Genomic DNA, 13297 nt, shown 5'->3' with positions numbered 1-13297 from the left:
AAAGTCCTACAGTACTGTAAAACATATAATATTAATGAAACCTAAATTCTTGAACTACAGTATGAAGAAAATGCATCTTAAAATATAACTATGACGCCATTGCATGAAGAAAAGCAGTAACCCTCAGTATGGCAGAAATACAGACTTATCTTTAAAAGGTTTGTTTGCCAAACAGATGACTTAATCATATTTCATTTTAGCTGTTATTTTTTTATCATTTATATTCAGATCTAGATTCAAATTTGCCCTCTACAGATAAAATTCTTCATAGATATTGACTGCTGATATTATAAATCTCAGAGATAATTGTAAATATTAACATTCTAAGAAATAAATTAATTTTTAAAAATGCATCACTACACACTGTTTCTAATTTGCTTACTTCTTCATTTTAATGGAATCTTCATTCTGTCTAGTTTTCCCACAGCTTTCTTACAGGAAACAGAATCCAAATTTTTTGTTTTCTTGGAAATTTGCATCTCATGACAAAGATAAAATCTCTCAAATTTTTATCTATGTCTTCATGATTTTAACTCAAATATTTATCTTAACTGAAAGCATGTTTGCATATATCTAAGAACACAGTAAAAACAAAATTTGTATTAAGAATACAAATATAATCTTTAGTTGAAAAACTGATGCAATTGAGAAAATGACTAATTGTCATGATGGTTCTGACAGGCAAAGACAATAATTAAGCCTATCCAAGACCAGGTTGAGAACAAGTTTGAATCACTTTGATCCATTTATCAATTTGAGCTGGAAAATGAGTTAGTGGTAATATAGCATACTGGGATTCAGAAAAGCCAAAAGGTGAAATAAAGTTCTCTGCATTGATGAGAGAGTGAACTGTTAGCTGAGAGTGAAGAACAGATAGATCAACTGCCACAGTCGCTTAATATCTCCAGTCTCAACATCAGCTATTATTAATCCATAGCTCTTAAAATGTCATAGAAGTTGAAAATTTTATTCCCCATTTCCAATTTTGAAGGTGTTCTGCAGATCTCCCTTAAGGATTCCAGTTTTGAGAGAATGAAAAACATTGTTTTATTCCTTCTTATGTAATCTTGTTCTTTACAAATTGATTGTGTTGATCCATTTATGACAGTGGCTGAAGACATTTATGTATGACAGGAACTCCCCACCAATTTTCATGCAACTTACATAACTTTTTTTTTTTCAGTGAAGTGAATTAAGCCATGGTGGATGTACCAGTAAAGCTAGCAAACTTGCGTACCACAATAAATTCTTACATTCAAGGTGTAGAAGTTAAACCAAAGTTACTAGTGAAAGAAAATTTTTCAGAGAAGTACCTCCCCATTTCTGACATATCACAGCTGGTTGTCAAGAAAATGCCAACCCCTGTCTCTACCTCTGTTGTGCAGAGTCTGAACACTTTCCTCCCCCAAAGATACAGTTATTCTCAACTTAAACACACATGCTTATTTGATCTGTTGAAAACTATCCACAACTGTATGAGTTTGTTAGTTAAAAAGATACTTCTATTTTTCAGCTTGCTTGGCATTTGTAAAAGCAATGAATTTGTTAAATGATTGACTTGCTATTTGTTTCCCTTGTTTTACAATAGAGCAGCAAGATCTAACAGATTGAAAATATGGCTTAGAAAATATCTTCAAATTGGTAGCCCTAATACCAAAATGTTGTCTAAGGATTTTACACGTTTATATGGAATACAATACGTAGAAATGTTAATTTTGCATTCCCTGCCTGGAAGAAGGCAGGAAAAAAGAAATAGTAGAGGAACAGAAAGAAAGTAAAGTCTAACTTTTATTCACAGAGTGATATTTTTAAATAATGAAAAACAAACAGCAGTAACAAAAAACATGGAATATTTATTACCTGGTACAATATATAGGCAGTAACAATTCCACAGAGTACAGCAGAAAGAGTATCAAAGTAAGCATTATTTAGGGAAGAAAATGTTGATGCATTAACTATTACGAGAATGCAGAATCTGACTTTCAAGTGGAAGCTGGCCTAATTGCTTCAGATCATCATGTAATTTTCAAGATTTCCAACAATTAAGGCCCTTGTGACATTGATCTTTATATGATAAACTCAGGCAAAACAACTAATTTCACAGTTCCATGAAAATAGCTTTTTAAATTACTAGTTGTGAAATCACAGTAATTCACCAGAGCAGAATTAAGGCATTGCTATAAACATATTTGAGGATTGAATTTGTACAGTGAAGAATATTTTTAATTCTCACCAACTTAAGTTTAGAGAGCTGAAGACTGTGCAAGATCAAAGCCTGCGTGTCTTTAACATGATCCTGGTTAAAAAGGTTTCAAAATGAGAAAAGCATATCAACTATTATTTTTAAAGCTTAAAAAAAAATACACGTTAAAGCATATAACTGGTATATAGCAAAGTTAAGTTAATTACCTGTGACAAACATCTTTCAATATCACTGAGTATGCAGTTGTGAAAGCTAACAAATTGGGAGTGGCAAAGCAGATGTTTTACACAAGTTTGTCAGAAAATACCCAACATTCTACTTGAGCCTAGGAGAAAGATTTTAAAGTTGTTAGTTAGCAGTTTCCACCTGTGAGCAAGGGAATGAAATCAGTTATTGCATGATAGACATCAGGGCATTCCTTCTCTGAGGACTGCTTGGGTAGGTACAAGCCAGTTATTCTGATCTCTTTGACTGATGAAGATAAAGGGACTAAGCAGAAAAATCAGTCTGACTTTTCTTCATTGTAGAGTATGTATGATATAAAATTTGTTGAACAACAGATCTAAGAAAAATGGCATGAGCAGAATCACACTTTTTGGCTCAAGGGAGCATTGACTTCATGGAATTAGATGGCCTACGTGTGATAATAATTTCAAGTAATTTTAATGATCTTACATAAATTTTTATAATCTTATGTAAATTTGGCTGCCTGAGAAGTCATCAACATCTTCAAATCTAAAACGTACAAGCATCCTTGACTGAGGACACGTATAATATGTGAACAGGGAAATTTATTAGCTGGATACTTTTTAGCATAATTTTTGCTGCACCATTGATCTCTATCATCAGAAACATAAATTATGACACCTATTTGCAATATGATTTGGGGAATCTGCATCAATCACATTAAAAGAAAAATATAAATAGAACAACTGTGATGGTCAAAACAGCGCAGACATGATGTGGCAATGTAATTCAGTTGATGAAAGAATCCTTGAGGATTGCTGTATGGAGGAATCTCATAACGTAGGCAGATGAAATGTCACAAAAGCTATCACAGTGCTAATCTTGAGTGATTTAATGCAGCACAGCTCTACACAGAGGATCCAGAACACATTCCAAGGGCCACGGTTCTTTTCTCCAGCACTGACAAATATCAAGGGTGCACTTGAGGTCACAAGTAATTTTAATTCTGCACAGTGCAGAGCAAAACAAAGTCAGGACATTAGAAGATATTCAGTAACATATAGGTTTTCTCATGGCTTCTGCTGCATATTTCGTAATAGATGAGACTTCTGAATAAAATGGCTGAAGGAAAGAGACAAGAGCTCACTCATTAATTCTGATAGAATATTCTTCCACATGGTGAGATAGTGCATAAGTTACAGTAAGTTGACCTTAACAAACTTCAGATGAATATGATTTAAAGATTTAGATCTGGAAACCTATTGTGGAATGTATTAAAATGCATAAGGGCTGAGTCAATATAATTTATCTTCTCCTCAATACAATTTTATGGAACTTACAGGAAAGACATTTCTATGAAGTTTTCCATCTTTTGTGTTAAGGCTGGAATAAAAAACAAACTTTAAAAAGGAAGTCCTGTGGCTCACTGTGTTCCCTGTATGTTCATCTTTAGTACACACAAATTCCATTGCCCTCAAGGAATCCTAAGCATTGCCCTGAAGGATGATCCCTGAGACACTCTCTCTCACCAGCAGCAAAGTGTGTGTAGGTGTATGGCCAGGTACTTGGACTCTTTCACAGAAATACGTGGAAGATCCTTGAAAAATATTTAGGGTTTTAAAAAGGTCACAAACGTAAGATCATTCAGAAAACTTAAGAACTCTAATCCTTCTTGCTATTCCCTCATTAACTTCAAAATTAATAAACTTTTTCTCCCACATTTTTTCTGCTCACTAGAATTTTACACCCAAATTAATTCCTTAGCATATTAACACTTAATCAGTATGTATTTCTAGTGAATTCTCATTTTGCAATTATTCACTAATATTTCCTAGGAACTAGATCCAGATTTTAAATTTGATTTGGCTGTACAATTCAGAACTGATCTTGTTTTTCTCCTAGAACATATTGAAATAAATTCATACTTCTCATACACCACATGAGAAAGCCTGCAAGATAGAGCATTAGATGCACAGAAGTAATTCCCCAGTAAATTTAACTGGGGAGACCTATTTGCTATCTTCACTGCCAGTTCTGGTCTTCATATTTGCTGTCACTTATTCATTTCTCTCTAATTATGTATTATAAAATACATATCCTGTCTTCTCCATAGTTTGATTGAAGTTGTTTTCTCTTTGACTTTAAAATATGTCACCTTTGTACCCAAAGTGCTGCCACATAATGTTTCCTTCCTTCCAGCTTCATTATTCACCCTTAAAACCTCATTCCGGTTGGTTACTCCCTCAATGTAATGTATTTAGGTTTTTAGGACACACTAATCTTTAAAAATTCTCTACTGTTCTATTCTGTTTTATATCACTGTTTTTATTTCCTTCTCTGTCAGACACATTCTCTGTGTTCTCTGCAACTTCCCCACCATATTGATTTGGTTGTCTTTATTCATTTTTTCCTTCTGACTTCTGAGAATGTGTATGCCTTATGGTATCTACCAAGCACTCCTCCTGTAAATTTGCATTTAAATATTTCTATCAGTAGAAATCATTTTCATCTCTGCTAATTTCACTGTGGATATTATTGTATTGTAAATTCAGTTAAGCATTTTAAACATCAAGATTCTTTGTATGGATATCATAATTAATTAAATCTAATGAAAGAAATAAAATAACTTCTAATCACCTGACATCAGTTAATCATCTTCCAGTATAATTTTAGCTTTTCTTTGCCATGAGAACCTGAGTTTATTAAAAGTAGAGGGTTGTTTTCCCTTATGACACGGTAATTTGTGTTTCTATTAGGATGAATAGGTAGATGATTTAGACTGATGAATAATTTACCATCTTGTTCATCACTTATTTACTGCTTTTTAGTAATATAAGCCTTGACTTTTGAACCTGCTGATCAGAAGTATAATAGTGGCTAGGTTTTGTTTGCAGTGTATATAGTTTGTGGCTACCTAGGTGAAGACTTCTTTGAACAAAATCTTCTAATTATCGATGAGTTATCAAGACAAAGTCCCAGTTCTAAAGAGTGATTATATACTGTTCTTTGTTTAGATAACTGATGTGATGCAATATTCAATTTTCACATGATTGTCTGTTCACCAGTAATTTTCTAATATACTAATATATTTCCTTTTTTGATGGTATTCCTTAGCTGAGGTGATCAGAATGGATCACCTGAAAAATTAGAAATAGCATGAAGATAATCATCAGCAACTCTCATTAAGCAGACTTCAGTCCTTCTGATGCTACCTAAATGGTCAATTTAGAGATTAAAAATTATAGACTCCATAATTATTCCCAGGCACTAACAATCCTTATCAGCATTTTCTGTTCAGCCTCCAGTTTTAGCTTCTCTCAGAGTAACAGCAAGTTACAAACATGCTTTCTCACTGTCATTGTAGATTATCAAGACCTATTTCATCAGGTATCAATTATATATCCATTTCAAAATTCAAGCAATGTTATTTTCCAGGAGACATACTATTTAAAGTGACATATGTATACTATTATACGTCTATATTTTGGATGAATCTGACTAAACTTTCTTATATCCAAGATGGAAAGCTACAAAAAGCATTTCTGGGAATTCTTATTTCCTTCTTGACCCTTCTATAAGGAAAGCTGATAAAAAAGGACATTGTCATCAATAAAGAAGAGACATAGGAATTTCTCAGTTAAATACAAATTCAAATTTAGTTTCATTGCTTACATGCACATAATGAAGAAAAGATGGTGTCCACAAGTATACTTGAAGTATTTACTTACAATTTTATTTATTCTTTCTTTGATGTTTCATATGACAAAAAAAATAGTAGTAATCTGGCCTGTAAGTACATTTGCTTGTTGTGAATGGAAAACAGTTAAGAATGCACTAATATTTTACATCCATCTGCAACAGATCTATCTCCTCCCCACTTTGATTCAGCAGGAAAATCATCTTAAGTTCTTTATTAAATAGCAGACACCGCTTCTGCTAGTATACTAATAAATGCAAAGAAGTATGCACATTTTATTTTATACACACCTCTACTTTAAAAAAGGTTTGTTTGTTTTTTTTTGTTTTTTTTTTTAAATCCAAGCATTGAACAGCTATGCTAAGCAGCAAAGTGTAACGTACAATACTAAGATGAAGATAACAATTGACTATACCTGTGGAAGGATGAAATAGGATCCTAGATAAACACGACAGAAGATTTCAATCAGAGATTTAAAGTAGCGTGGAAAACATCTTGTTTTATTTTTACATGCATATGTTTTCCAACTTGTTACACTGCTAACATTTACAGTTTAACATATATGTTGTGTGAGATCTGAAGGCTAAAAATATACTATATTTAATAAAAAAAATAATGGAAATCTTATTGAGTTACTCTCACAGAAAAATAATTGCTGAAATCTCTACAAATTTAATCAATCTGTCTGACCACGGCAGACATTCAATTAGTCAATAGCAATTTATTTGGCAAATGTGCAACAATATCTGATAGACTTACAGAGTTCAGTTGTATTTATGCATTTAGTTACAACTGTTTTGTACATGCTCACAGACTTACCTACTTTTAATGAGAATCTAGTCAAGTTGTATTTTCTTGTTTTCAGACAGTTACTAGAAGCTGGTAGGAGGCCCCTATGACATCCATGAACTTGTTAACTTTGGATTTTGTTTCAGTAACTTCCTTTAGAAAAGGAAAATGCATTTCCAACTATGGAAATATATGTCAAAAATACATGCTTTGAAAGCTTATCAGCATTAGAGATGCAGGTACATACTACTCACCCTACCATCTAGCCTTTATTCTAAGCAGAGAACTGCCAAAGCTACTACGCTACGCTGGTACCTGAAATTGTCAAGAAGTTTTTAAAGCCAATTATAATATTTTTATGAGTGAGGCAATTAGACAGATCAATACAATGGGAAAGGCATTACACAAAAGATGTGATAACAGAAGAACCAGCACAATAGAAAGTTGCCATAAAGAAAAGGAAGATTGCTTACCTGTATCAGAAGATCCTAGATTTGCAGAGGAAAGCTTCACCAAGAAAAAAGCTCAAGAAAGAGTTACTTCCTCAGTGGCAGTCAGCCCTTAAATGAGGTCTAAGAGAGGTGGAGCAAGGCTCCAACCCTACCTGTAACACAGCTGAATTGCCTTCACCTGTGCTCTCAGGACTGACTGGGTCCTTCCCCTGGGTCTCAATCAGTGGTTCAGGCTGTGACTCAACAGTTGCCATACAATGGGCAATCACCAAGTTGCACAGATTAATCTCAGCGTAAACTGTAATTAATGCTGAGTATGCTCCACAGTGCTACAGTTCTTTGCAATAGAAAACACTTAGCATCTGATGGAAATAGCTGGTCTACTCTTAATTGCATAGAAGTACTTAAGACACTTCTACTTAAACGGTCCACTGAAATGAATAAAATCTCTGACATCATTTGTCTTGAGGATAGGAATGAATATGAATGAGTATGTATGTCTTTTGGGAGCAGCTGGCTAGTTTTTGAACCAGCAGGCAAAGAAAGCTCATTTCTGTGGCACACTTTCAAAAGCCTTCTTTCAAAAAATTTGTGTCTTTGCATAAAAAGTGCCTGAGAAACAAGTTATTCAATGGGTCTTATTTGTGTCATATGCATTACCTCTGGTGTGAATGATCTGAGTGATTTGATTGATTGGGTGAGTTGACTGGGAAGTTATTAGCATCCTAGAATTAACATGCCTAGCATTTAATGTGAATGCTTTATTCAGTTGTGACTTGCCCAGAGCACTTACACTTCTCCTGGATGTGATAAATTTTCATGAAATATTTACATTACTTCTTTAATGATTTCTATTTGAAAACATCCATTATTTTAAAGAAAAGTAAATACAATATTAACAGTTGGACTAGATGATTGTGTAGGCCCTTTCCAACTTTGTGATTCTATGATTCTATAATGTAAGTGTACATAATCTTTTTCCCAAATCTCATCCCAAATCTAATACAATGGAAAAAAAGTAATTCCTGAAACATAATGTTCTTGAGTTCTTAAACATGAATCATTGTTCACTCCAAGGAAGTGATGCTGATAGCATTAATATCAACCTCGAAAGTACCTCTTACGAGAAGACATTTTCTATAAACCTAAGAAATAAAAAGAAAAAAAAAAAAGGAATAAAATATGGAAATAATAGAATTACTTAGAAATTAGAGAGTTGATGTTTTGTTCAGATCAGATAGTAAATGGGATTAAAATCCTTTTTTTAATATTTAATGCTTCTTAAATACTGACTACACTGTTGTACTTAAGCAGAGAGGGAAAAACAGTTCTTATCAAAGATTTCATTTCAAAATATAGTGTTTCTGTTCTCACCTCTGATCACAGAATCATAGAATGACTTGGGTTGGAAGGGACCTCAAGGATCATCAAGCTCCAGACCCCCTGCCACAGGGCCACCAATCTCCATATCTAATACTAGATCAGGCTGCCCAGAGCTCCATGCAACCTGGCCTTGAACACCTCCAGGGGCATCCACAACCTCTCTGGGCAGCCTGTTCCAGGACCTTACCACTCTCATAGTAAAGAACTTCCCCCTGACATCCAATCTAAATCTTCCCTTCTTTAGCTGAAAACCATTTCCCCCTGTCCTGCCATTATCTACCCTCCTGTTTGTCAGCTCCCTTTAGGTACTGAAATGCTGCAATGAGGTCACCCTGTAGCCTTCTCTTCTCCAGGCTGAACAAGCCCAGCTCCCTCAGCCTGTCTTCATAAGGGAGGTGCTCCAGCCCTCTAAACATCCCTGTGGCCCTCTTCTGGACCCTCTCCAACAGCTCCCTGTCTTTCTTTCATTGGGGGACCCAGATCTGGATGCAGTACTCCAGATGGGTCCTCACAAGGACAGAGTAGAGAGGAGCAATCACCTCCCTGTCCCTGCTGGCCACCTCTCTTCTGATGGAACCCAGGATACCATTTGCTTTCCGAGCTGCGAGAGCACACTGCTGGCTCATATAAAGTTTTTCATCCATCAAGACCCCCAGGTCCTTCTCCACAGGGCTACTATCAAGGACTGTTCCTTCCAGTTTGTATATATGCCTGGGACTACTCTGACCCAAGTGCAAAACCTTGCACTTTGCTGTGTTGAACCTCGTTAGATTCTCCCGGGCTCACCTTTTAAGTCTGTTGAGGTCCCTAATATATGATAACTGACTGAAATCCCAACATTGCAGAAATCTAAACATTGCATTTTTAATGATATATACACAGGTAAGATAAAACTTATGAAACACATGTAAGCGGTACTGCCAAAGCAATCTGTGGCCATTGATTCTTAGTTTCCACTGATTTGATTTTTACACAATTTGAGATTGTGTAGTCTTCATATGTGGAAAAACTCAAAACTTGACTTAACATGATACTGAGTGATCTGTACTTGTTGACCCTGCTTGAGCATGAGGAGCTGACTAGATGATCTCAAGAAGTCCCTTCAAAACTCAGTGGTTCTCTGAGTTTGTGATTCTCTGAATCTATACAAATACATTTCCAGTTACTTTTTTCCTTAGATCAAATGGGTTACTTATGAAGATGTTGTGAATCTGTGTCAAGAGCTCCACTACATTTGAGATATATGACATCCAAGAGGTATTCTCTATCTAGAAGGTCTGTTGCCTGTCACAGAAGGAAATTAAATTGGCCTGACACCTGTTATTGACAAATTAATTTTGGCTGCTACTCATTTCCTTGTTCACTTTCAGGGACTCATAAATAGTTCTTTGATCATTTATAGTACTGAAAATTGGCTGACCTATAATTTCTTCCTTTCCTCTTTTCGAAAGAAAGAAAGAAAGAAAGAAAGAAAGAAAGAAAGAAAGAAAGAAAGAAAGAAAGAAAGAAAGAAAGAAAGAAAGAAAGAAAGAAAGAAAGAATAGAAAAAACTCTTCTATTCTGCTGATGCCTGTGAGATCTCAAAGATAGCCTATAAGGCTCCTGACACCATTCACAAGCACTGTCTTACATATCCTAGGTTTAAATTTATCTAGCCTTCTTCTCTGAAATCTCTTAACGTAAGGAACACGTATATAACATAATATTTACTGAAGACTATTATATGTTTATTGTGGGAATTCACTGTAGAAGTCGATTTATCAAAAGTGACCATTTTCTTAAGGACAAATTTTAAAAAATAAAAATTAAAATTGGTCATTAAACGTATCCCTGGCATCATTTTTAGATAATAAACCTTTCCCACTAACTGCCTCCATTAACATATCCTCAGCAAATCCTTCACTTTGTCTTTGCATTCTCATGCTCCACATTCATATTTGCTTTAACCTACTTTTCATTCCCTGTATCTTATTTTTTTAAATGTTCCTTTTCTGAAGTCAAAGAAGAACTCATGATGTAGTCCAGTTCATCTCTCAATATTTTATTTTTCTGTGTTGAGATAGTGTGAACTTGTGACCTTAATATCATTTCTGTATATATTCGTAGAACCTGCCAGTTCTCTTCTAAGCTTCCAACCGAGTGCTGCCAATTTTCTGAGTTTATTGAAGTCTGCCTGCCCAAAATCTACTGGCCTTTTTTTTTTTTTTTTTTTTTTTTTTTTTTTTTTAACATTATAATTTCTTCTTAAGGATTATCACCTCTACTATTTCATAACCACTTTTACTCAAGCTTACTTCAAGTGTTTATCTGGTTCTTTTTTGTTGGAAGTATAGTGGAAGTACTTAACATCATTATCTATATTCTGAACATTATGTGTGCATTTTCTTGTGCAAAGATAATCTCAAATTTTACAGAGAAGTGTAATGATACACATGCAATCAACAAAATTTTGTCATAATAGGACAATGTACTTACACAAGAGAGATTTACTTCAAAAACATTGTAAAATGTGCATACCTGAGCAATGGTTTATGCAATTCATTTCCCTCTGATCAGATAATTGTCACATCTGAGTATTATAGGAAGACAATGTCTCACTGAAGTTTCAATTGTATATCTAATTTGACTCATGCAATAGTCCACACCAGAAAGCTGCATAAAGATCTGCTTAGCTAGGAACTAAGTAGCTTTTGCCTACAATTAACAACTGTTGCAACTGTACGACATGCACTATCTGTAGAAGACCATTTGCATACCTTATCCAAAGTGACAAAGGGATGGTAATATTCAAAACACTTAATGGGAACATTTATGACATTGTATTTCATTGCTGTATTGAATATTGTCAGAATGTGATTAAAGTTAGTTAGTGGAAAGTATATACCATTTGCAGCTGACCCAAGAAATGCCCACTTCCAGACTAAGGAAAAAAGAAAAAAGAAGAAAAAATATATATATATATTGTTGAGCTATTTGGTAATACTTGTGCCAGCTCTTTTATTCATTAACAGTGAAAAACAACATGCCAATCTAATCACTGTCTCATTGAAGAATGTCTAGGAGATGGAAAAATATATATATTTTTTCATCTTTATCCATTTATTTGCAAAACAGTAAGTCAGATTTTTGGAAAACATAAAAACGATTTTGGTTGAACTGTGGTCAAATCAGGTATTCGTGATGCAGGTTTTCCCTCTATTTTCTACAGAGACAGTAAGTCTAGACAGGAGAATGTGAGAACATGGAGTATGAGAGGACAGTTCAATACTTCTGTATTCATTGATGGAAGTGTGATGTTAATAGTGATATGTCACTGCATATGAATAAGAAATTTGCAAACCTGGTGGTATTTTTGATTTTTTTTTTTTTTTTTTTGAATCTTTCAATTCCCTTTATCCTCTTCTTTTTTTTTTTAGGGAGCATGTTATCTAAGAACAGCAAGAGCTATTCTCCACAAAGCAGTATGAACTCAAAAAGATTGTATACAGTGAAAGTGGAAAAAGATACATGAAATAAATGATGTGAAATATGTAAAATATTCTACCAGATTTAGAGGTAATAGCTATCTTGAAATTTTTTTTAAGAGTTACTCCCAAAACTTTTATAGTATAAATTCAAGAGGAATTGAAATCTATTTTACTGAAGTCAGTTAAGTTCTCTTTTAAAAAGAAACTTCCAAGATCACTTACAAAGTATACTAATGTTAGTATGTATAGCAAAAAGGACCTTTAATAAGAGCTGTCATTGTAATTAATCCTCCACTTCAACATACATGAAGAGGGTGATGATGTTTGTTGAAATATAATTCTTACTGTCTTCTTATTATAAATATTATAATACAGGGCTCTAATGATTAACATTCCAGTACTCACTACTTAAAAACATTTAACTGTAATCTTGTTTAGAGGACAATTTAATCAGGTTTGTCATACGTCTGAAAAGGATGATGAGTAAGTACCTAAGTCCAGAAGGGGTCATGAGCTGCAAATATGTCGTGCATAAAAGTCTCTGTAGGACTAACTTCAAAATAAAACTTTCCAGAGGCACTGTCTTCCACCTTCCCTGACTAACTTGGCACTTTATTTAATCCATGGCAATTTCCTCTCAGTAGTGCATAAATCTCCCAGCTAACATAGAGAAAACCATGCATTATACACAGTTTTAGTAAATCTACAGTAAATGCATGTAGGTGAATTGAAACAGTTTGTGACTTGCTAGCTAGACAACTTTGATTGCAATTCATTTTCAGACACTTCAGTGCAGTAGAAAACAAAGTGCTGCATAACATTCCAAGAATTATAAATCTCGTGCAGTTGTGATTCCGAAGAGCAATTAGCTATTTGAAGTGCTCTTCATCTGGCATTTGTTTGTCTTATTTTAAGGACACTAAACACAAAAAATCCTTTTAGGTATCTGTATACAGTCTATATAAAAATGCTTTGTGCATTTCCGTGTTTCTTAATTTTGGATACTACAAATGCTGAACTCACAATTAGTTGGCCTCACATACAATCAGTGTTGTGCTGTCCAGATTAACTGACCTCAAAGATTAGCCTCAGTCTTAGTCACAAAATGATAGGCCTGATC

The 13297-nt window shown here is 34.3% G+C and overlaps 1 long non-coding RNA gene across 1 annotated transcript; it reads right to left on the bottom strand.

Annotated features, from left to right (window-relative positions):
* Positions 1-1833: 1833 nt before the first annotated feature.
* On the bottom strand, positions 1834-7411 carry LOC116242199 (uncharacterized). Its single transcript, XR_004169686.2, has 2 exons — positions 7349-7411; positions 1834-3511 (listed from the first exon to the last, which is right to left on the bottom strand). It is a non-coding gene; the product is annotated as an uncharacterized LOC116242199 (long non-coding RNA).
* Positions 7412-13297: the final 5886 nt, after the last annotated feature.

The sequence above is a fragment of the Phasianus colchicus genome, chromosome 3 (assembly GCF_987193195.1).
Source record: "Phasianus colchicus chromosome 3, bPhaCol1.hap1.1, whole genome shotgun sequence".
NCBI classification, from domain to species: Eukaryota; Metazoa; Chordata; class Aves; order Galliformes; family Phasianidae; genus Phasianus; species Phasianus colchicus.
This window is presented reverse-complemented; position numbering and strand designations above follow the sequence as displayed.